The sequence below is a fragment of the Gopherus flavomarginatus genome, chromosome 3, assembly GCF_025201925.1.
Source record: "Gopherus flavomarginatus isolate rGopFla2 chromosome 3, rGopFla2.mat.asm, whole genome shotgun sequence".
Classification (NCBI taxonomy): domain Eukaryota; kingdom Metazoa; phylum Chordata; order Testudines; family Testudinidae; genus Gopherus; species Gopherus flavomarginatus.
Window position 1 is genome coordinate 99,048,740 of NC_066619.1, and position 25,289 is coordinate 99,074,028.

Here is a 25,289-nt window from a genome sequence, read left to right on the forward strand (position 1 = left end):
GGACAAAGAGATCAGATAGTAAGTTCTATGGTTTCTTTTCTTTGGTATTTGCATGAATATAAGTGCTGGAGTGCTTTGATTTGTATTCTTTTTGAATAAGGCTGTTTATTCAATATTCTTTTAAGCAATTGACCCTGTGTTGTATCATCTAATACAGAGAGAACATTTGTATGTAATTTTCTTTCTTTTTATATAAAGCTTTCTTTTAAGACCTGTTGGAGTTTTTCTTTACTTCAGGGAAATTGAGTCTGTACTCACCAGGGAATTGGTGGGAGGAAGAAATCAAGGGGAGATTTGTGTGTTGGATCGCTAGCCTGATTTTGCATTCCCTCTGGGGGAATAGGAAAGTACTTTTTGTTTTCCAGGATTGGGAACGGAGAGGGGGAGTCCCTCTGTGTAGTTTCACAGAGCTTGTGTCGGTGTATCTCTCCAGGAGCACCTGGAGGGGGGAAGGGAAAAAGGATTATTTCCCTTGGTTGTGAGACTCAAGGGATTTGGGTCTTGGGGTCCCAGGGAAGGTTTTTCAGAGGGACCAGAGTGCCCCAAAACACTCTAATTTTTTGGGTGGTGGCAGCAGGTACCAGGTCCAAGCTGGTAACTAAGCTTGGAGGTTTTCATGCTAACCCCCATATTTTGGACGCTAAGGTCCAAATCTGGGACTAAGGTTATTACATAGGTAGGATAGAAATCAGCAAATTCTCACCTTGAGTGATAAAGAGCAGGCAGATTCTTAAGGCACAAGTTGCCTTGGCTTTTCTAGGTTTCCATACAGAGGCTAAAGATCCTTCTAGACTGGGACCATCACTTACCACTGTTCAGTCTTTGCCCCTCAGATGTTTTCAGATGTGTTGTTGCAGGGAGAATGAAGTCCCATCATGATGTCATTGTTCCCCTTTTATATCTTCTTCCCATTTGCTGAAAAGCTCTTTTGCTGTGACCTGGGTCAAATAGTTCCCATTGTGTAGTGCTATCTCTGAGAGGTTTCTATTGTACATGGTTCCTGGGGTAATCCTTGTGCTTGTGTGCATTTTCTCAATAAGCCATTAATGTTGTTTGGCCTTTTTATTGTTGTACCTGAAAGGCTTCTTGTGGTGTTTTCAACCTTTCAACATGTTTCAGTAACACATACATAGCCTAACTTCACACATGACGGTAGTACATACAATCCAATAAGATATTAATGTCCAGTACATCAAGACTTTTAGAATGATACCTCACAATACATGCATTGTACAAAACATATCCTAATTACATGACAGTGGTGAAAACTGGGGCATCATAAGGCTCATTTCATTTACTTTGTCATCATGTGACCAATTTTATGAGACCGTTCTCCTTTGAAACCAATGGACAGTAATGAAAAAGATAGTCACAATGGCAAGTGGTGAAGCAGGTACTGTAGATGACAAAGACATCATTTCTTAACACTAAACAGTGCTCTATATTTTGGTTTAATTGTTTATAACTTATTTGGTAGACTTTCAACAGTTGCAAGAAAAAAATTTGTTAATTTCAAATGAAAATGCAGTTCCTGGAGATGGAGAATTGAGTAGCATCCAGCAATTCAGTTCCACTTATTACTGCAGTAGACGTTAACATTTATACGTGTTTTACAGTGAAACAAAAATATTCTATATTTCTCAGGTTGTTCTTTTGTGTGTGTCTCTTTTTTTTCTTATATTTTAGCAGTGAGCCTCAAGTCTGTAAGAAACTCCTATCCTTGTATCTTGTATCTGAGAGATTTTTCCTTTATGGAAATAACCCATAATTTCCTGATATGATGCATCATATTAGGGTCTCCCGCCTCTTTCAAAATTCTTCCAAAGCACAGCTTGTTGCTATCTGCAGGTCCTTGCAATGAGCTCTAGACTTTACATTTATAATTATAAAATCAGGGACAAAATCAGATCAATATGGGATGGGAGAAAATTTGTGTCCAAAGTGTGTGATTCTCCTGCCTTGTGATAACTAACAGTGTGTATATAAAATATTTCAGATGTATTAATTCTGCTGGTAACACCCTGCCATTAAATTATTTCGGATTATACCAATTTGGTGAAGTATGTCATAGGGGTACAGAAGCTCTGACTTGCGTTGTATGGCACTTACACAAGTAGCTACACTGGTTTCAGTACGACTATTTGCATGAGTCCGTATGTGTGCATTGCAGTTAGGCACCTGTAGCTGGCCCATTCCAGGTGACTGGAGCTCGGGCCAAGGGGCTGTTTAATTACTGTGTAGCTGTTTGGGCTCAGGCTGGAGCCTGAGCTCTGGGACCCTCTGCACCTCATGGGGTCTCAAGACTTGGGCTCCAGCTCAAGCCCAAACAACTACATTGTAATTAAACAGCCCCTTCGCCTTTACCTCTGCAAGACCGAGTCAGCTGGTATGGACTAGCCACAGGTTTTCAGTTGCAACATAGATAAACCCAGTAAGTATTATCCAATGTGAATCAGGCCCATAGAAATGGATAAGACATAAAAGGCTCTACCAGTGAATAGTTGTTCCCCAAAAGAACATTTTCTACAACATTGTCCAGTCCAGTTTTAAAAATTTCAATATGCATTGTTGCACATTTAATAAAATACAGTAATGCCCTTGAACATCATCTTTAGTCTCCAAGTGAAAATGCATCTGGGATTCCTATATCTTGTTTTGATTGTGGAATATCCTATAGAATTAGTCACATTTTGGTGAAATATGGAGATAATTTATTCATTTAATCCACTACCAAATTAGTTTTATTTTTCTAGCTAACTCTTTCTCTCCCCAGCCCCTTCTTACTTGTTCCCAATGCTGTTAAACAGTTCGAGATCATTATGGGTAGAGCCTTAGAAAACAAGATTGCACAATATTTCAGAACCCATAATTTCATCTGGTTTTGTACTGTTATGTAAAGTTTTTTCCAGTGTCTTGCACAGCAAGATGACAATTATTAACAATATATTTCTTTAAACTGTTTGTGCAAAGCTGTTATTCATGCAGGGTTACAACAGAGTTAACTTTCAGAAAGAGTGGCTTGAAAGAGGTCTTGGGCTAGACTGTTTATGAATATGGCTTTTTCCTCTTATTTCTAATTAGTGTGAAATGGTTCCAAACAGGAGTCAGCACTGCAGAAATCTGTGCTGCACAAAGCCAGCCTTGTTAACGGACACAGGGAGCAGTTTGTTTTGCTGAATAAACAACTGCGTCATAGTGCCTTTTCAAAAGGAATACAATCCAGTTTACCAGCTGCCCTCTAAGTGTTGAATGTTGTTGATGTGCATCTGGATATCTTTCCTGAGGATTACGTATCCTCCTTGCTTAGAATGCCCTAAATTAATTTAGTGACAGATTTATGCCTATATATGTTTTAATAAGTCATCTTTTTCAGACCTTTGTTTGGCAGAGTTGAATTCATATATGGTAGATTATTCTCCCTTCTAAATCTCATCTTTTGAGCTAATACATTTAGTTTGGCTCAGATAATTCTTAATCTGTATGGAATATTGGTGCACCCTGATTCTGAGTTGGTGTGTAAAACATATTAGCTCAAGTCATGGTATAAGTCTTCTGCTACTAAGTTTTATTTCATATAAAAAGTATTGACCTGTGCTGCTTCAAAATGTGAATTAGGGTAGATTCTTGCAGTGCAACTAAAAGAAACAAGGATCTACATTTTTTAAATGATAAATATTTTTCACAGTTAAACCTGATCCAGAACCTTTTAAGGGAGTGCATTAGTGAACATCCCAAAATAGGAATAAGTGGATTTAATAGCAAACTGCTCTCCCCCCGCCACGCTTTTTTGTGTCTGACTCTCTGAGCTGATGTCGGAATCAGTGTAAAGAAGTGTGGTGTCATTTATACATTTTGTGCAATTTTTTTTAAATCTATATCTGGAGAGGGCAGTCACAAATTAATCTTTGCAAGCCTTAATGTAGATTTTTATTGGTAAATGTCAGTAGATGTCAATTTCACAGTCCACACACAAACCAAGGAAAAATATTTCTATTGATGATAAAAAACAAACAAAAAAAACCTTACAGCTAGGCAAAGTAAAAACAAACAAACAATCGATACTTGAGAACTTAGAGTTTGATTTAAAGATATTTATTTTGTATATTTTGAAGTGTGATATTGACAATTTGTGTTTAACAGTTTATAAACCTTTAATTTTTTGAATCTCAATATCTGTCATAAAATTGACTGACTACCCATAATCCCATAATTTTTCATGACTGAAAATTTGACATTTATTTTCAAGCATTTTTTATTTATGTCAAAATTATAAAAGATAATCAAATTTAGCCAAGCTTAACTATATTGTGTATGTTTTAGTTATCAAACTTTGCTCAGTAATGTGGGATCATCATTCAATATAAAATTGGGACCATACCCAGAGACAGGGCCTAATGGGAGCCAAAGCCCATACTGTTTATTGAAAACCCCTCTCTTCCCTAGTCTTGAAAGTGGATGTTGGTCAGGAAGTGAAGTAGAAAAGCAAGGGCTGCACCAGTGCCAATAATGTTGATGTCTAGAATTTTTGTGTGCTCTTAACTGTGCCTCACTTAGGGCTCAGTTTTGCTTCTATTAATATCACTGGGAGTTTCTCCACTAAGTTACATGGAAGCAGGAGTGGGCCCATAGATGCATGATTATGCAAAACGCAACCTTTCAGGGTTGTGTCAGTTGAGAAGCTGATTTCAGAACAAGAAAAGGGAGTGGCTTTTGGGTGACTTTGTATCCTAGGAATATTTTGTACTCCAGCAATGGGATCAGAAGAGAGAGGATGGATTTGACAGTGGGCTTTTTCTTTCTTTACCAGCAGGATAAAAGAGAGGAGATAATTGATGGCCTGACTCCCCATCTATGGCATCTTGTGATCCTGCAATTTGTAAAGCCCTCCTTCTATCTCTTACAATTACTGGCCCACTTATAACAGTAAAGAGAAATAAAACCAATGCCTGAGTGAGGGTCTATGGCCTGGGTATGCCAGCGGTCAGACTAGATGATCATAATGGTTCTTTCTGGACTTGAAATCTAGGCTGCTGTCAGCATTTCTAGTAAAAAAAGTATTGAGAACCAATTTTCTACTATCCGAAAAAATTAAAATAAAAGATTCTTCACTTTCCTTTCCCTGCCGACAACTTCCTGGTGCCCCCACAACAGTCCATGTTTTTTTGTGTGGAAAACAATCAAACAGAAAATATTGAAATGAAAAATTTAAAATTCATACCAAATTTGATATTTTAAAAAAAGGAATATCTGTCCCTTCTGGCATAGATGGCCTGAGTGAGTATGAAAACAATTGTACAATGGGGCCCAGAGAGGGTATGGCATCCTAGACCCTTCCTCAATGCTGTCCCCACTTCCACCTCCAGCAATAATAGTGGAGGCTACTGTGATGTCTATGGAATAATTGTGGCACTGGGCCATTGTCTTTAGAGGGCACATCTCATCACTGATTTGAAGTGAATTCTAGTTTTTGGATGATGATTTTTCATATTCACCGTATTACTTATAGCTACACACAGTGCTACTCATGTAATAGACTAGGTGTTGAGAAAAATGTTGATATATATGTGCATGTGAAAGTGCTGTGGACTCAGACAGGAAGGATAGTCCAGCGGTTAGGGTGCTAGCCTGGGATTTGGAAGGTCCAGATTCAACTCCCTTCTCTTCTACAGGCTTCTTGTGTGACCTTGGGCAAGCCACTTAGTCTCTCTGTGCCTCAGTTCCTGAAATGTAAAATGGGGATATTAGTACAACCCAAACTCCCATGCATGTTGTGAGGATAAATACATTTAAAAGATTGAGGCAGGCAGGTATTATGGTAACAGGAGCCATATAAGTATCAAAGATGCACAACATTTTCTCTCAGTTTATGCTATCTAAATAACCAAACACGATCATCTTGCTTTGGCCTGCACAAGTGCAAGTTGTATAGTTTAAAAGTACCTACAGAGATTTACATATTTCTGCTCCCTTCCCGCCCCCCGATTTTCTTTAAATTTTGCATTCATGAATGTTCTTTCTTATATATGATGATTTTCTGCTCCCCTCAGCAGATTTGCCCATTTCTCTATTGCACCAGCTGAGCTTCCATGTGCACAGCTACACCAGCCAAATGGGGAGAGATGGGAGTGTCCAAGAACTCTAATTATCCATGTCATAAACAGATAGTTAAGGGTTAATGCCTCTTTTACCTGTAAAGGGTTAAGAAGCTCAGTAAACCTGGCTGACACCTGACCAGAGGACCAATAAGGGGACAAGATACTTTCAGATCTTAGTGGGGAGAAGTCTTTGTTTGTGCTCTTTGTTTTGGGGGTTGTTCGTTCTTGGGACTAAAAGGGACCAGACATCAATCCAGGCTCTCCAAATCTTTCTGAATCAGTCTCTCATGTTTCAAACTTGTAAGTAATTAGCCAGGCAAGGTGTGTTAGTCTTATTTTTTGTTTTCTCAACTTGTAAATGTTCCTTTTTGCTGAGAGGATTTTACCTCTGTTTGCTGTAACTTTGAACCTAAGGCTAGAGGGGGTTCCTCTGGGCTATACGAATCTGATTACCCTGTAAAGTATTTTCCATCCTTTTATAGAGATGATTTTCCTTTCTTTAATTAAAAGCTTTCTTTTTAAGAACCTGATTTTTCCTTGTTTTAAGATCCAAGGGATTGGATCTGGACTCACCAGGAATTGGTGGGGGAAAGGAGGGAGGGATGGTTAAATTCTCCTTGTGTTAAGATCCAAGGAGCTGGATCGGTGTTCACCAGGAACTTGGTGAAAAAGCCTCTCAAGGCTGCCCAGGGAGGGGAAAGTTTTGGGGGGACAGGAAGTGTTCCAGACACTGAAATTTCTGGATGGTGGCAGTGTTACCAGATCTAAGCTAGTAATTAAGCTTAGTGTCCATGCAGATCCCCACATCTGTACCCTAAAGTTCAGAGTGGGGGAGGAACCTTGACAGTCCATTAAATAGAGAGAAGGTTAGAGCTATGTAAAATGCAACTTGTAAGACCACTGAAAGGAAAATGTTGCTGTTTTCAGCTTTGCATTTCTTCTTAGAATTTTGGTATTTTCAGTATTCTATCATGTAACATCTAGAATGCAGTTCAAATGACATAAAATTTGCTTTTCTGGTCACTTTAAAAGATATTTTACATAAATCTGTGTGGCTAAGTTTACAGAGAAATTGGAATTAAGATTTAGACATAACTTGTCTCTTGTTCAGTTGGGAAAAAAAATATGTCAATTGCTTCCCTTCCATTCGTTCCAGCATCAGGGTAAAGTATGCCTGGAGCTTATAATTTCAAAGTCTTGCTAATGTGAAGCATGATTCATTTATTTTTAGCATTAAAAGAGTGAAAGTCAAGCACTAGAAATCTTTAACACTGTCACAGTGGAGGGGTCAGAGATGAGAGATACCTCCACCTAATGCTCCTCTCTATACCGTATGATTCCCTTACCTGTAGTTAGCCTAATTAAATTGAATAGAGGACTGTTCTTAATTGGTTCCCTGCTCTATTAAGTAATGCAGATTACACAATTTAAGAAATCTGCATTTCTTAGAATCTAAGCCATCAGCTCAGTACTCTTTTATTTTTTTCTCTTTAAATACCTGTGAGTTTAGGGCTCCTGAAAGTTGTCATGCTGACAGCCCTGGAAATTGTTGTTCCTTTGCAGTATTTACAGGGGCAGCTGCCCCACTGATGTATTTACAGGCCAGAGCTGAAGTAACCAACCAAAGTGGTGAGAATACTGTCTTCATGACCACTCTGTTCTTGAGGCAAGAATAAAATTTAGCACCAATTGTGGTGTTGGATTCTGTGGTTTGGGCTCCTGTGTACTGGCAACTGGAGTGGAAATCACCAAACTATAGGCCATCAAGCAGTCATCAGATAGTAAGAACTTTTGGTCACTACTCTCATTATGCTTAGAACAACTGACCACCTTAGTCAATAATGTAATAAATTATAGAATCATAGATTATGATAATAGAATCTGGAAATGGAGAAGACTTACTGGCATTAGATAACTTAGACCAACAGCTGCTAATGCAGTAGTGTCCCTGTGACAGGGCAGAGTGGCCCCGCACTGGTACAGCAGAGGTTAACCCTTCCTTCCTAGCAGAGGAGGCCACGCCCCAGAAGCTTTGCTGGGCATGCTCCAACTGGAGAACAGATATAAAAGCCTGCAGATCAGCTCAGTCTGGGCTGACTGCTGGAGAGGTAGGATGCATGCCACTAGCTCCTGCAGAGGGAGGGTCCGTGAGCCAGGATCCAGGAGTCAGCCAAGCCGAGGCACTACTGCCAGGATGCCACAAGGGAGGAACAGACCGAAGGATTCCCTGCTGCAGATGGCCAAGTATTCATGGTAGGAAGTGATCCAGGGGAACTGTAGAGACAAACAGCATTAGAGCTGTATTGATGCTTGGTGTGTTGCAGGCAGATCCCCACCGAGTGAGTGGCAAGGGGAGCTTGCCACTACTAGGGCCCTGGGTCAGGGCTTGTGAAAAGGGGGGGCCTGAGTCCCCCTCCTCCCCTCACCCCCTAACTATGAAGGGGGTTTATATGGACTCTGGCCACTAGGATGCACTAACCTGATCATAAAGGTTTTTATATGGATTCTAGCCACTAGGCTGTGCTACCCCACTGGACTGGGGTGATAGTAGGAAGGAAGGCCAAGAGGCTGTCACAGACCACCCGCAGTGAGGTGAACTGGTTTTAAATATCTCAAACGGTGTAATTTCCTCCATTTCTCACTGTGAGAATAGATGTTTGTATTAGCTTGCACTGAATAGAACAAGTTAAAAATCCAAAGGCTTTTTGTTTGGCATTTGTTGTAATTAACCAGCATTTTGGCCAAGGTCTCGAGGAAAGTCTTCTCAAAGGCTTCTACCTCACTGCCTGCCATCATTTCCCAAAGTTGTGTTGCATGCAGAACCAGCTCTAGGCATTCTGCTGCCAATGTGCACCTTCTTCCTTGCACCATTCTGACCTCTTCCTCTCCTGCATTCTAGGAACTTTCTTTCTTTCCTCCGTCTAGTCACCAGTCTCTTGTGCTCTAATCTCTCACTCATTTAACTTCTATTCTTTCCTCTCCTCTTCCTCTGAACTTTCTTTCTCTTCCCTTCAAAGGGTTGTGGCTCTTCTACCATCTGTCTGCCACCATCAAATCCCGCTCTCTTCTTTGTCTTTGAAATGCATTGTTTCCCCTTCCTTCCTCCCAAATTATTGGTGTCTGTTTTACCTCTCCCCAAATAGATTGGGCTTCCCATTGCATCCATTTTCTCTCTCCTGCCACTTTGTTTACACAATGGTGTAAATGAGTGCATGCTTCCTGGTTCATATTTGCACCTGCGTTTCTAAAACACAGCAACTATTTGTATGTGTTAAAAATGGGGCCCACGGAGTGTACCAAAAGCGCAGTGTGCTATTCCACTTTATATCTTTTATAACCATTTCTTATACAGTAGAGAAACCTCAGGCATCTCTTGTGTATAAAAGACCTTGAGATGTTGTAAATTGTAAAAGTACCTGTGAACGTGTGGGACCAGGACTCGACCCTCTCTGAGAGGCAGAGGGGAGCCACACTGGCTCGCTACACATTCTCTGGCTGGGCAGGCCCCCTGGCTCCGGTCCTGGGTGACGAACACAAAGTCACAAGGCCCGGGTCCCCGGGTTCAGGGCAGAGCAACACTACAGAGTCGAAAGAGGGGGCTCAGGCCCTCTGCTTCAGGGCTGAGCAGCAGTACAGTCTAAAGGGGCCCAGCCCTAAATTCGGGCAGGGCACCAAATGCAGAGTCGCAAAGCTCAGGCCCTTTTGGCTCAGGGCTGAGCAGCACTCAGTCTATAAGCCCAGGCCCGTAGGCCTGAGCACCGGGGAGAGGGGGAGGCTGCCACCCGTAAGTGGGGTGGCAGGGGGGAACGCAGGCCCACCCACTCCACTGCATCCCAGCCCGGGGCCCTAACAGTGGCAGATGGTCCGCTGCTGCGTCAGTGGGGATCCTGCCCGCAACACACTGACATAGGCTCGGATATGGTTGCAGCCTGACCAGAGTCGGCTGCCCCCGGAGTACTTACGACCTCCCCCTCAGGGCCTACCTGGTCCGTGGGGTCGCCTCCCGGGAAGTCCAGCAGCATGGGCTCCTCGCGGCCAGGGCTGGGTGGCAGGTCTGGCAGTTCCTCTGGGAAGTCCGGGCTGGCTTGCTCCGGTGGTTCCTCCGGGTAACAGCAGGGTTGGGGAGGCTCTGGCAGCTCCTCCCGGTAGCGGGCGCGGGGAGGCTCTGGCAGCTCCTCCCGGTAGCCGGCGCGGGGAGGCTCCGGCCAGTCAGGGCGGCTGCCCTGGGCCCTAGAGGGTTCCCAGTCTCGAGCTCCCTGCAGCAGGTCTGCTCCCGATGGCAGCTGGGTGCCAACTGAGCCCTGATTGCTGGCTTTTGTACTTCCGGGTCGTCGCTTGACCCTCTGAGGGGTGGGCTCACCGCTCCTTAGCCCCTCCCACTCTGGTTTCTGGCTGAGCGCTCCCTCTCCTGGGCAGGAGGAGAGCCACACCGGCTCGCTACAGTACCATATTCCCTTTTGTGTCCCTGTTAGTAATTGGAGTTCTTGCCATTATTTCAAGAGAGAAATGTCTTTTAAAACATCCAATGATTAGGATTTGTTTCTGAGTTTCTTCGCTAAGTTAACAAACTTTGAAAAGATTTCTGAAGGAAAGGTTTCTAAATCTGATAACATCATTACTGTACAAGGGCTTTTATTTCATCTGGCATCACTGAATTGCTAATGATATAACTCTGAATAGGTATGGTATCTTAAATCTTATTTCAGTAGAGGGCAAGTTAAAACGCACACATCTTCATGCACTTTTAAGAAGAAAAAAAAGTATTGGGATTGGCAAAAGGAAGACATTTATTTTTGGTACAGACAAAAGGATTCTCTTCTGCTAATAACATTACTCATTAAATTCACATTTGAATTGTATTATTACAAAAATGTGTAGTCAATTCAGTAACATCACCCAGAAATAAATTTGGCAGCATTATAGCTGGGAAGAACTCATCAGTTACACCAGACATGTAGTGCACCTTTATGTTAAAGAATGACTTAATAATGCCCAGATTTAAATAACTTATTAATCATCCTTGAAGTTTTCTAAATACTCAGTATCTTGACTGAAATGAGTATGTATACTGAACAAAATGAGAGAAATGTGAACTCATAAGAGCAGGTCTAGGAATGTGTTTTACATTGTTAATTAGGAATCAAAGCCTGCAAATACTTTAACATGGTTAAGATGAATATCCTAATCTTTTGCGCTAACTATCTGCTTCCTCTTTTCAGTCACTGTTGTTACCACCATTCCTCTCATCACCTAAACTGACAACTTTGGGGGCATCTTTGTCTCTTTTCCTTCTTCCCTCATATTGAGGCCGTTTTGAAATCCTGCTACTACTGTTATACAAATATCAGCAGAACTAATCTCTCCCTCTCAGCAATGATCTCTGGTAGGACAATCATCCATGTTCACATACTTATTTAACTTCCTTCTGTCTTACTTCACTCTCAACACGCTCCCAGAGCCTCCAGTTAACTCAAAATGCAACTGTCACTATCCTATTCCTTTGGATTGATCATGTATTTCCTGAGAGCCACAACCCCAGAATATATGTGTGAAAATGGAAACAAAATGGGTATGGAGAGAAATTAATAACTCTACTTAGTGCAGGTTTGTCTCAGTAGATTCCTTTTATTAATATACCGTTTATTGCCACAAAACTACAAGCAAACTATTTCAAGTTCTATTTTCCAAACTATCCTCACTTTGCTTTCACTTTCTGTGGTGTTTGCAGCTATCTAGGATTCAGTTCACATTGTTCTGACTCTTGAAGCGTCAGAATTTGCCTGTCTGTGTGAAAGGCGGCAGGACTGTGAGGAGACTTAAGATGGAAGACATTTACAGAGTCAGATGTACTCTGCTTTATTTCCATTGGAGACCTATTTTTCCCTGCCTTCCTTACCCTAAAATTAAAAGTAGACAAAGTACCTGGTTTGCTATTTCTATATGGAAATGCTTTCTTGTTGACATGTTTTTCCCCAGCACTTGTCTATGTTGCATTATATGCAGCTATACTGAATGGAATAGTACAAGAATACATGCAAAGGATAGAAGTAAAAGAACTCAACAGCTAAACCGGGGCAAGACTAAAATAAATGCCAAGTGAAAAATCAGGCCCCTAGGGTGCTATACAAAAACCATTTCCTAGAAAACTAATTTGGTAACCTTGCGCCATATGAATTGTAGTCCTGATCTACACAAGTGCACTGTCTAACAAACTCAAATTGCTTATTACACAAACTGTTCTGCTCACAACAGAGAATGTGTTTTCCGTTTGTCCCACCATTGTTAAAGGACAGAATGTCTGTTTTCTTTGCTGAAAAGCAAGTGAAATGCATGTTTTAGTGAATGACTACCTTATCCAAGAATTATTTGGTACATATGGAGGATCTACATAATTTAGTATAGAGCACTTTCTATTTTTAACATTTGAGGGATATTTTAAAAAATAGAGTTTGTTTCTCTCATGAATATTTATTTTTAGAGTGGACACTGTGCCTCAGTCACGGGAAACTGTGACCCTGATTAATCACTGTACTGGCACTAGAGCTGTGATACAAGGACTGAGGTGAGGTAGCTTGCACCTCCCCTATCCTGCTGATGCCATAGAGATGCTTTAACTTGTGACACTACTTCCATAGTCCCTATCTCTGGGAAGTAAGGACACCTGATCACTTTCTCCTCCAACTCCCGTCATACTCCAGACATGCTCTGGAACATATTTTTTGCTAGGGATTTTTTATGAGAGTTTGCACAGAGCTAGTGGAACTGGCTCAGTGACTGGCAGGGAAAGGGTATGTTCTATACCAGCAGGATTCATCAGAGGCCCTGTGCAATGGCTTTGAAGCCCCTCTACATCCATGTAACTGGTGTATATGGACTATAGAGCATCCATGACTTGGGCCCTATGGATGTCACACTGGTGTAACTCCATTGAATGCAGCAGAATTACCACTGAGTTACATCAGTGAAAGTGGGAGGATGTTCAGGCTCAATATCCCAACATTGGCCTTTATTGCTTGTCTGTGGGCTTGTGGGGTATATGCTGTATGCCTTTGTCAAGCTTTTCTCAATTTCTCTTTTGTCCCCCCTGGTCCCAGTTATTTGGTGACTGTCAGTAAAAACAGAAGGATTAGAAACAGAGATTAGAGGATTTCTTTTGTTTATCCGAAGGCCACATAAGGATTAGGTGGGTGCTCCTTTGCCCCCGTGTAGCTGGCTGGCTATAACTATGGTAAGGTGACAAGAAATCCTTATTTGTTATCCTCATTCTTGTCTATTACAGACTTCGCGTCTCATTACAGATTTTTTCTAGTACGTCTGTTCTGTCTTCCTTCAGTTCTGCCATTTTCTTGTAAAACAGAACAGCTCCAAGTCCAACAACTACTATAACTTATTTGCAAACTTGGACTTCCGCTTGAAACCCTTACAACACTCATGACCTCATCCCTATCTCTGCAAGATTTTGCTGGGTTCTTTTTTTTTTCTCAAATAGAACAAATTGATCCAGAGTGATCGGAGAAATCCTCCTCTTTTTGCTCTCTCTCCTTTCCTCATACTCTCTAATGCCCCATCCTCTTCCTCCCTCTCACAAACACACATTGGTTTCTACCTCTGAGCCCTCCAAAGTCCCATTGCCTCTGCCTTCCTGTGTCCTTGTTCTCACCTTCTTTCTCCTTCATCCATAACCTTTCACAGTCTTCTAGCTCATTTCTCTCAAAATACACACACATTCTGGTTCCTCCCATCCTCTGAAAGTGCTCTTACTGAGATCTTCAATCTCTTCATGGCCAAACCAAGGCTTCTACTCCATCCTCATCCCTCTCAACCGCTCTGCTGCTTTTGAGACTGTTGATCATAATCCACCTTCATGAAATCATGTCCTTCTGGCTGTCACCATTGTGTCCACTCTTTGTTCTCTTCCAAGTTCTCAGGCATTTCTTTTGGAGGGTCCTCACCTTGTCCTTTCCCAATTCTCATAGGGGTCCATGACCCCTCCTCTGTTTTTCACATACACTTTCTGGGTGGTCCTATCTACTCACATGACTTTAATTACAGTCTCCATGCTGTCAACTCACAAATCTACCATTCAGTTCCTGACCTGATGCCCTTAACACAGATGCCTTTCTGACACTTCCTGTAAGGTGTCTCACTGCCAGACTAAACATAACATGGTCAAAACCAGGCTCCTCATCTTTCTTATCAGGCACTCCCCTTTAAGTCAATGCTGATAACACCAGCTCCACTCTGTTACTCAGACCCTTAATTTACGGGGTCAGCTGTGATTCCTCTATCTCACTTGTGCCACAAATCCTAACTTTATCCAAAACTCACTCCCTCTTTACTGGCCATGTCTTCCTTCAGCTGTTTCCCCTTTTTCCTTTAATCCAGTTTGAGTTTCTTGTACTCACCTTCAAGGCCTTTCCCAACTCTGCTCTTTGTACTTTTTTAAAAGCAGCAAAGAATCCTGTGGCACCTTATAGACTAACAGACATTTTGGAGCATCTTGCATCTGAAGAAGTGGGTATTCACCCACGAAAGCTCATGCTCCAAAACGTCTGTTAGTCTATAAGGTGCCACAGGATTCTTTGCTGCTTTTACAGATCCAGACTAACATGGCTACCCCTCTGATACTTGTACTTTTTTGTACTCTTATCTCTTACTGCATGACCTCCATCCAAATCCTATACTCTGTCAATGGAGACAACCTCAATATTTTGTCTGTTTCTCATGCAATACTCTCTCTGCTTTATTCCATACCATCATCTCACCATGGAATGCACTCCTATAGCTGGTCTTTAAGGCAGGAACTTAGGATTCATTCAAATTTTCTCAAACACTCACTTGTACCACAACACTCACAAGAAACCAGCCACCTAATAAAAATTAGGTAAAGTGGAAATGGAGGCCAGTTGATACTCCTCTAAACTGACATGCGGGGATGGGGGGAGACTTTTATGCTAAAAACCATACTGACCACTTTGGATATGTGTAGCTCTGATCCACAGAAGGAAAAAATTTCACAAAGATTGTTTTCAAAATCATTCTCATTTGGAAATAGGTTTCATGATTTTTTAAGCTTTCTTTTTTCTGGGGGGGGTGGGGACTTTCACCATTGGAGTGGCAAATAGAAAAATGCAATAAATTAATTCATGAATGCTAGAAAATGTAGGACTAGAAGGGACCTCTCTAAGTCCATCTAGTTCAGCACCCTGCACTGAAGCAGGGTTAAGGATTCTCTAGATCATCCCTGACAGGTAGCTGTCTAACCTGTTCTTAGGGCTTGGCTACACTGGAGAGTTGCAGCGCTGGTGATGGGGTTACAGCGCTGCAACTCACTGACCGTCCACACTTACAAAGCACGGCCAGCACTGCAACTCCCTGATTGCAGCGCTGGTTGTACACCTGGTCTGCCTGGGGTGTAGCGATTCCAGCGCTGGTGATGCAGCGCTGGTCATCAAGTGTGGACAGCAAAAGCACTTTTATTGGCCTCCAGGGTATTAGGAGGTATCCCAGCATACCTTTTCAGCCACTCTGCTCATCGTTTCACACTCCACTGCCCTGGGCTCAGGTGACCTGTCCTTTAAATGCCCCGGGAATTTTTAAAATCCCCTTCCTGTTTGCTCAGCCAGGTGTGGAGTGCAATCAATCAATCAATCAGTGACCATGCCTCCACGCCCCAAGTGAGCCCCAGCATGGAACACTTCCGAGCTGCAGGACCTCATCAGTGTTTGGGGTGAGGAAGCTGTGCAGTCACAGCTGCGCTCCAGTCGTAGGAATTATGATGCCTATGGCCAGATATCAAAATCCATGCTGCTAAGGGGCCATGAACGGGACGCGTTGCAGTACAGGGTTAAAGTAAAGGAGCTGCGCAGTGCCTATTGCAAAGCCCGTGAGGGAAATCGCCGCTCAGGAGCTGCCCCCAGGACCTGCCGTTTTTACAAGGAGCTGGATGCCATACTTGGGTGTGACCCCACTGCCAATCCGAGGAGCATGATGGAGAGTTCAGAGCAGGGAGAAGTGGGGGAGGGTGTCGCAGCAGCTGGAACTTGTTGGTGAAGAAGAAGCAGAGGAGCAGGTTCCCGGTAAGCAGATTTTATTTTTAGGATGGAAATGTTTTGGGAGAGGAGGGTTTGGTTTATGGCTGCCTGCATGCGTGCCTAAATGTGGAATAGCCCGTTGATTTGGTCTCTCACGTCTCTGTAATCTACATCTGTAATCTCTTCAAAAGTTGCAGCCAGAGCGTGGGCAATGTGCCTGCGCAAGTTTATAGGGAGAGCCACCGTGGTCCTTGTCCCGGTCAGGCTAACTCTTCCACGCCAGTGTGCCACGAGGGGTGGGGGGACCATTGCTGCACACGGACAAGCTGCATAGGGACCAGGGAGGAATCCATATTGCTGTAGAAGACCCTCCCTTTTCTTCTCAGGTAACATGCAGCAGTGATATATCTGGCAGTAGAAAATCCTGTTGAGAATGTAGGGATATAGTGTTCAGTGCAGGTCCCTGCACTCTGCTTTCTCCCCAGTGCAGGTCCCAAAGACCCCCTGCACTCTGCTTTCTCCCCAGTGCAGGTCCCAAAGACCCCCTGCACTCTGCTTTCTCCCCAGTGCAGGTCCCAAAGACCCCCTGCACTCTGCTTTCTCCCCAGTGCACAGAAACCCCGGTAAGCCCTCAGGCAGTTCCCCTTCCCAGGTGAAGTCGTGGCAGAAACACTCACCCCATTGCTCGCCATGCCTTCGCTGCCGTGGCCTGTCTGTGCTGTTTGGTATGTGTAAAAATGATGCTATAAATTGTCTACAAAGTCCTTTGGTGTGATAAAGAACAATGTAGCCTCTGTATTAAATGCTTATATTTCTGTTACTTTAAGTGACCTTGAATACTGCAGCCATCTCACCGCCTGCGCAAAGACTACAGAACTTGAGGAAAAAACCTAGAAAATCAAAAGAAGATTTGATCAAAGCAGTTATGGACCAGTACGCCAGAGACAGTAAAAAGCTGCAAGAATGGCGAGAGAAAGTGCATTACTGGAGGCAAACAGAAAGCAGGAGAAAGGAACTGGCTACCAAGAGAAGCAGGAAGCAGCTGATAAGCCTCCTGGCTCGCCAAACAGACTGTATGCAGTCTCTCGTAGCCATGCAGGCAGATCATTACCGTGGTAACCCCCACCCCTCCCAAAGCTCTCTCCATTGTTCCCCAGTGTTTGCACAAAACACCTTTCTCCAGCAGCCTGGTTCTTACCACCACTAGCTGCCCCCAACACCTGTACGTTCACCTACCACCCCTGAGAACTACAACCCTTACCCTATTGCACTCAACCCCCATCACGATGCAGCCTATTAATCCTGAAGTGCAGCAGGCATTGAACAGCAATCCAAGCAGGACATATTCAAACCTCTGAATGTGCAGTCCACCACCCTACCCCCTTGCCCTTTTATGTACTGTATTTGAAATAAATGAAATATAGTACCCCAAGGGAAAAACTGGCACTGCAAAGGCACCAAACATTACTGTTGGCTTTCAGCCTCAAATTGCTCCCTTAAGGCATCCCTAATCCTTGAAGCCCTTTGCTGGGCCTCTCTAGTAGCCCTGCTCTCTGGCTATGCAAATTCAGCCTCTAGGCGTCGAACCTCGGAGGTCCATTCCTCACTGAATGTTTCACCCTTCCCTTCACAAATATTATGGAGGGTACAGCACGCGGATATAACAGCGGAGATGCTGCTTTCCCCAAATCTAGCTTCCCATAGAGACACCTCCAGTGTCCTTTTAAACGGCCAAAAGCACACTCCACAGTCATTCTGCACCGGCTCAGCCTGTAGTTGAACCGATCCTTGCTCCTGTCAAGCTTCCCTGTATACAGTTTCATGAGCCATGGCATTAAGGGGTAAGCGGGGTCTCCAAGGATCACAATGGGCATTTCGACGTCCCCTACAGTGATCTTGCAGTCTGGGGAAAAAAGTCCCGGCCAGCAGCTTCCTGAACAGGGCACTGTTCCGAAAGATGTGTGCATCATGCACCTTTCCAGGCCATCCTGAGTAAATGTCGGTGAAACGCCCACGGTGATCCACAAGCGCTTGGAGAACCACAGAGAAATACTCCTTGCGGTTAATGTACTCGGATGCCAGGTGGGGTGGCGCCAGAATAGGAATGTGTGTCCCATCTATTGCCCCTCCACAGTTAGGGAAACCCATTTGTGCAAAGCCATTCACAATGTCCTGCATGTTCCCCAGAGTCACGGTTCTTCTTAGCAGCGTGCGATTAATGGCCGTGCAAACTTACATCAACACTATTCCAACGGTCGACTTTCCCACTCCAAACTGTTCGCCACCGATCGGTAGCTGTCTGGAGTTGCCAGCTTCCAGATTGCAATAGCCACCCACTTCTCCACTGGCAAGGCAGCTCTCAATCTCGTGTCCCTGCTCCGCAGGGTAGGGGCGAACTCAGCACACAGTCCCATGAAAGTGGCTTTTCTCATCCGAAAGTTCTGCAGCCACTGCTCATCATCCCAGACTTCCATGACAATGTGATCCCGAGCCCAAAGGCGGCGTTCCACGGTGCTGAGCACGTCCGCTACTGACACAAGCAATTTAGTGTCTTGCGCCTCAGGCGAATCAATATCATCATCATCTGACTCCTCACTGTCACTTTGGAGCAGAGGGAATAGCTCCACTGCCAAACGTGATGTGCCGGCAACATTCATCAGCAAGGTCCTCAGCAGCTCGGGCTCCATTTGTAGCAGAAATCACGCTGCAGACTCACAATGGCGCCAATCTGCTTGGAAAGTGTAGCAAAGCATCATGGGGCGTTGGAACAGGAAGCGGAAAGACCCACACTCTTCCGTCCCCTTACCACAACCCACAGCACCAAAATGGAACGAGGTGCTCTGTGGGATAGCTGCCCACAATGCACCACTCCCAACAGCGCTGCAACTGCTGCAAATGTGGCCACACTGCAGCGCTGGTAGCTGTCAGTGTGGCCACACTGCAGCGCTGGCCCTACACAGCTGTACGACCACAGCTGTAACTCCCAGCGCTGCACATCTGTAAGTGTAGCCATGCCCTTAGACACCTCCAGTGACTGAGATCCCACAACCTCCCTAGAAAATTTATTCCAGTGCTTAGCCACCCTGACAGTTAGGAAGCTTTTCCTAAGGTTTATCCTAAGTCTCTCTTGCTGCAATTTAAGCCCATTGCTTCTTGTCCTGCCCTTAGTGGTTAAGGAGAACAATTTATAACTCTCTTCTTTATAACAACCTTTTATGTATTTGAATAATATGTCCCCCATAATTCTTTCCTTCTCCAAACTAAGCAAACCCAGTTTTTTTTTCAGTCTTTCCTCAAAAAGGTAATGTTTTCTAGACCTTTCATAAATTTTGTTGCTTTTCTCTGGACTTTCTCCTGTTTGCCCACATCTTTCCTGAAGTGGGGTGTCCAGAACTGGATGCAGCACTCCAGTTGAGGTCATATCAGTACTGAGTACAATGGAAGAATTCCCTTTTGTGTCTTGCTTACAACACTTCTGCTAATACGTATGAGAGTAGTGTTTGCCTGTTTTTTTTTTTTTTTGGCAACAGTATTACATTGTTGACCCATATTCAGTTTGTGATGCTCTATAACCCCTAGATCCTGCTCTATAGTACTCCTTACTAGGCAGTCATTTCCCATTCTGTATCTGTGCTGTGTAGTGCAGTGTAGTACTTTGCATGTATCCTTATTGAATTTTATCCTGTTTAATTCAGATCATTATTCCAATTTGTTGAGATCATTTATTCGAATTTAAAAGCACTTGCAACCCCTCCCAGCTTGGTATCATCTGCAAACTTTATAACTACTCTCTGTACCATTGTCCAAATCATTTATGAAGCTAGTGAATAGAACCACACTCAGGACAGATCCCTGCAGGACCCCACTTGATATGCCCTTCTAGCTTGGTTGAGAGCCATTGATAACTACTCCCTGAGTATAGTATTCCAGCCAGCTGTGCACCCACCTTAGAATAGGTTTGTCTAGTTTGTTTATGAGACGGTCACGTGAGACAGTATCAAAAGCCTTCCTAAGGTTGAGATATGAGACATACTGTTTTCTCCCCATTCACAAAGCTTGTCACCCTGTCAGAGAAGGATATTAGGTTGTTTTGACATGACTGATATTTTTTTTCTTGACAAATCCATGCTGACAGTTACTTATTTCCTTATTTTCTTCTAGGTGCTCACAAATTCATTGTTTTGAATATTTGCTCAATTTTTCTTTCCAGGTTTAAACTAACTGGTTTATAATTCCCTAGGTTGTCCTTATTCTCTTTTTTACTATATTTTCCCTTTTCTAGTCCTCAGGCATCTCTCCTGTCCTCCATGAGTTCTCCAAGATAATCACTAATGGCTCAAAGATCTCTTCAGCCAGTTCCTTATGTAATCTAGGATGTATTTCATCAGGCCTTGCTGACTTGAAGACATCTACAACTTTTCCTTTTCTTATTTTAGTCTCAGATCTTACCCTACTTACAGTGATGTTCTCTGTTAGTGGTCTGATAATTGTTACCCTTTTTTGGGTGAAAAATGAAACAAAAAAGATGTCTTACACTTTCTCTTGCTGCACTTACTGTTCTTGTCTTTCCCTCCTCATTTATTCATGGGTCTACTCTATCTCCGGTCTTCCTTTTGCTTCCCATGTAATGAAAAATGCTTTCTTGTTATCCTTTATATCCCTACCAAGTTTAGTCTCATTTAGTGCCTCGGGCTTGCTAACTGTATCCCTATGTACATGTGTGATTTTTTTTTTAAACTATATTCATCCTTTGTAATTTGGCCTAATTTCACTTCTTGTTTGTCCCCCCCTTTTTTTTTTTTGAGTTTCAGGTTGTTGAAGATCTCTTGGTTAAGATAGGCTGGCCTCCTCTTTGCTATTTTTCCTAAGCATTGGTATAGTTTGCTCTTGTCCTTAATCATGTTTCTTGGGGGGCGGGGGGAACCTGTTAGCTTCCCCAAACTCTCTTTTCCATTAAACTTGCTTTCCATGGCATCTTATCTCCAATTCTCTGACTTTGCTAATGGCTACCTTCTTGAAGTCCATTGTCTTTATTCTGCTATTTTTCCCTCTTACCATTGCTTAGAATCAGGAACTTATCATTTTATGATCACTTTCACCCAATCTGCCTTCCTGCTTCAGAGTTCCTGTTTGTCAAATCTAGAATAGCCTCTTCCCCAGTCACTTTCTCCACCTTCTGTGATAAAAAGTTGTCTTCAGTGTATTCCAAGAACTTGTTGGATAATCTGTTCCCGGCTATGTTGTTTTCCCAACAGATGGCTGGTTAGTTGAAGTCCCCCTCAGCACCAATTCCTGGGTTTTGGATGGTTTTGTTAGTTTAAAAAGTCTCACCCACCTTTTTCTTTCTGGTTAGGGGGTCTTTAGTAGACCCCTGCCATGACACCCCCTTGTTTTTTACCCCTTTTATCCTTACTAAGAGATTTTCGACAGGTTTTCATCCCACTTCTATGTCAACCTCAGTGCAACTGCACACATCTTCAATATGCAAGGCAACACCTCCTCCCTTTTTTCCCATTGCCTGTCCTTCCTGGTCAAGCTGTACCCTTCTGTACCAGTATTCCAGTCATGTGAATTATCCCACCAAATTTCTGTGGTGCCCATTATGTCATAATTGTGATTATTCACTAGTATTTCTAGTTCTTCCTGTTTGTTTTGCACACTTCATGCATTAGCATGAAGACATCTAAGATGTTTGTTAGATTTCCCCTCTATATTCTCTCTTGTCTCACCTTTGTACCTACTGGATTTCCCATGTCAGCCCCTGCCCCCGCGATTTCAATCCTTCACCTAGATCTCCATGTTTTGGACTTGCCTGTGGGTTTTTGTATCCTGCCCCCATCAAATCTAGTTTAAAGCCCACCTCACTAGGTTAGCCAGTCTGTATCTGAAGATGAGTTTATTTTATTTATTTTTAAGAGTAACATTAAATAAAATAAAGTAGGGAAATTCGTCCCCCATTGAGGAAAAATGGGTTGGGGGGATGGAAAAAATAGCTTTCTGAAATACAAATAATTTGAAATTTCAAAGTTGGCAAAAAAAATTAGGAAAAATATAAGCTTTTCATGAAAATTTCAGGTTTACAAGAACAGTACATTTTCCTTGGAAACGTCAAAAGAAATATTCCATCAATTTTTAACTGTGTATCTTCTTTTTTTAACATCCCTTTCCATTGTCCTGAATGTCTGGTGTTTTGTTTGTTTTTTAACAGTAGCTAGGATGTTTAATGTACAGCTGTAATATACATAATACATCAATATCCTCTTTGGACCAAATTTTCAGGAAATGTCAGATCTAGTAAGAGTAATGTAACCCTGTGAAGGTTTTAGGGCAATGGGAGCTGTTAGGTGCTTTTGCAAAGCACCCTGGTATCTAAAAGACCTTATATTTCCAATTTTGAAAAATTTCTCCCCACACTATAAATAATACCAAATTAGAAAATAAGATTTATATTTGCTAAATAAAGCAGCAGGCATAGGAGTGGAGAGATGGAGGGAGGGTTAAGTTTTGTAGTAGAAGTGCTATTCGAACTGCATTCACCTTCTTGTACTGTGTGTGTGTGTGTGTGTGTGTGTGTGTGTGTGTGTATATCAACTTAAAAAAATAGTACTATAGTTACCAACTAAATCAAGATGAATATTTTACACATTTTTCAAAGAAACAAACAGTCAGACAACTAATTGTGAAAGAGGACAAAAGATTTTTAAAATACTGACAATAGTGAAGCAGAGTATTTAACATGTGCAAAAGTATTTGTTGCTGTTGTCAGTGCCATTAACTGTCAGTTTATAAAATGGGTCAAAAGTCCACCTCTTTCATTTACAAATGAAATCTACAGTGATTAGATGGTTTAGGGAAATGTTCCCATTAAAAGTAATATAACAACATTTCAATAGCTGTCTGAATAAGTTAATTAATAATCATATCATAAGAAATCAGTTTTGTAAATAGTTAAAGTAGAATTCCGGTGTGTGTGTGTGTGTGTTTGTACAAAACATTCTCATTTCTGGATAGCAACCTACAAAAGACACCCCTACCCGTTTCCAGAGGAATAGGGTTGAAGTAATTCTAACAACCATGATCTTAGCTTCCCTCTCCCATCCCATTTGTTTCAAGATGACTAAACATAAATCAAATCCAGGGTTATTAAACCTTTTTTGCGTATAATATTGTTGCTAAATAGGAATTGTGAGTGCTGTCTCTTCAGATAATATTATTCTACAGGAAGATAGAGATTGATTGATTTTTTATTGACTCTTTTCCACAGTTTATGAAAATGAAGGTGATCTTCTTTGGTAGCTCATAAGAACAAGGAACCACTTTATCTGTAAAATGAATGAACTAGTAATGAAGCATAATCTGACAGATGATGATGGGAGGTGGGACTAAGGAAGCTGCTTCTTACAATTAAAAACCACACAATCCAACGTCAATAACAGAGTAATTAATCAACTGGGCCTCACTTTTAATCTGATTTAAACTCTTCTTTTATGAAATGGCATGAAGGAAACTCCAAAATGAAATCTGAATGGCAATGAAAAATGGAAGGTCTAGATACCCTAAGAGGTCCCTTCCAAACCTAATGTTCAAATAATGCTCTCACTTATACCAGTGTAAATTAGAGTAATACCACTGGCTTCAGGAGAGTTTACTCTGAAATTGCACCACTGTAGAAATTGGTCCTATGATTCCAAGACTAGTATAGCTTTCCAAAGGTGGAATAGATGTGACTGACCTAAATAAAGGCTGTATCAAGATTCTGAACTCTGTCTTATCATTATATCTATCTAACACCATGGTTAAAATTTAAAACATGTCCTTCTGAGTGATTTTGTATTGTTTCATGAAAGCATTTTGCTTCATATATTATAGCACAGAAACACATTTTACTCTTTCATCTTAGTGCCTATTACAAGTGCTGTGTAAAACTGCTGCACACAGCAAAATATGTGGACGTGCATAATATGAACCTCATGACAAAATGAGTTGGGATTAGCAATTTCCATTAGTGCTTAGCATGAGAAAATCTCAGCTGCCAGTGCCCAAGATATAATTCCACTTCATAATGTGTACAGATAATCATAAATTAATGAGTAGCTCACAACAGGGCATGTGCTACCAAGCAGTGTAAGGTGAACCTTAGATGGCTGGAATTTACGATCACCCGAAAGTTCAGGTACTTAGGTGAAAAATCTGAACCTCTCTTTATCTGTACAATAGGGCTGAAAATCTCACAGAAGAGGCTTTCTTGTGATTATTTCATGGAAAGGAGAGCAAAAATAAAGTAACAGGGGAGGGGGTGAAATAACTTCACTTTTGTGAACTAAAAAAGCCCCAAAAGACTGAAGGGTGGTGGGTTCTAAACTTGGGTGAAGATTTGGGAACTCCCATTTTTTTCCATGCTGTTTCACCCATCTGTATTACCAAACTACTTTGTGTAACAAAATATGAGGCAAAACATTCAGAGCCAAATTCTAATCTCATTTAGCCCCATGCAATCCCACTTCAGCCAGTTGGGTTGGCAGATGTGTATAGTATAAAATGTGTCCCTATGTTTGCACATCTGAAAACTATACAATGGCTCCCGTCCTGTGCTGTCTTAAACAGTGCTGCAAGTTCAGGGTCTGGTATAAGTTGGTCCAAAAATAGGTGCAAGTAGCACAGTAGAATTAATTGCAACAATTTGTCATACAAATAGCCTTGCAAGGGAGGGAAAAGTCCCTAGCAAAAGAAGGGAGCATTGTCAGCCGAAAAGGGAAGTGTGGAGAGAAAAGTGACACTTCAGAGGAAAGCTAATAACAAGGTGTAAATAGGTCACCTGATCCCCTTAATTTAAACAATATTAAACATTGCTAGCTTTCCTAGCAGCTGACACACAGGCTCACAGACCGCTTCCAGGGAAGTCTTCTGTTAGAACAAACAGTATGTCAACGCCAATCGTATGCTGTAAATAGTGTTAAATTCTATAGTGCTTATGAGTGATTCTCTGCAAATGTCTGGAGAGTTCAGAATTGACTCATTAATCATTTCCAATTTAAATGTGCTCAGTTAACAAGTAAGAAGTTGTTTTTGTTTTGGCAGTTAGAAAAACAAAACTGTAAATTCACCAAGAATCCAGCCAAGGTGGATTCTCCTAGGCCATCAACTTCTCTAACGCAGGTTC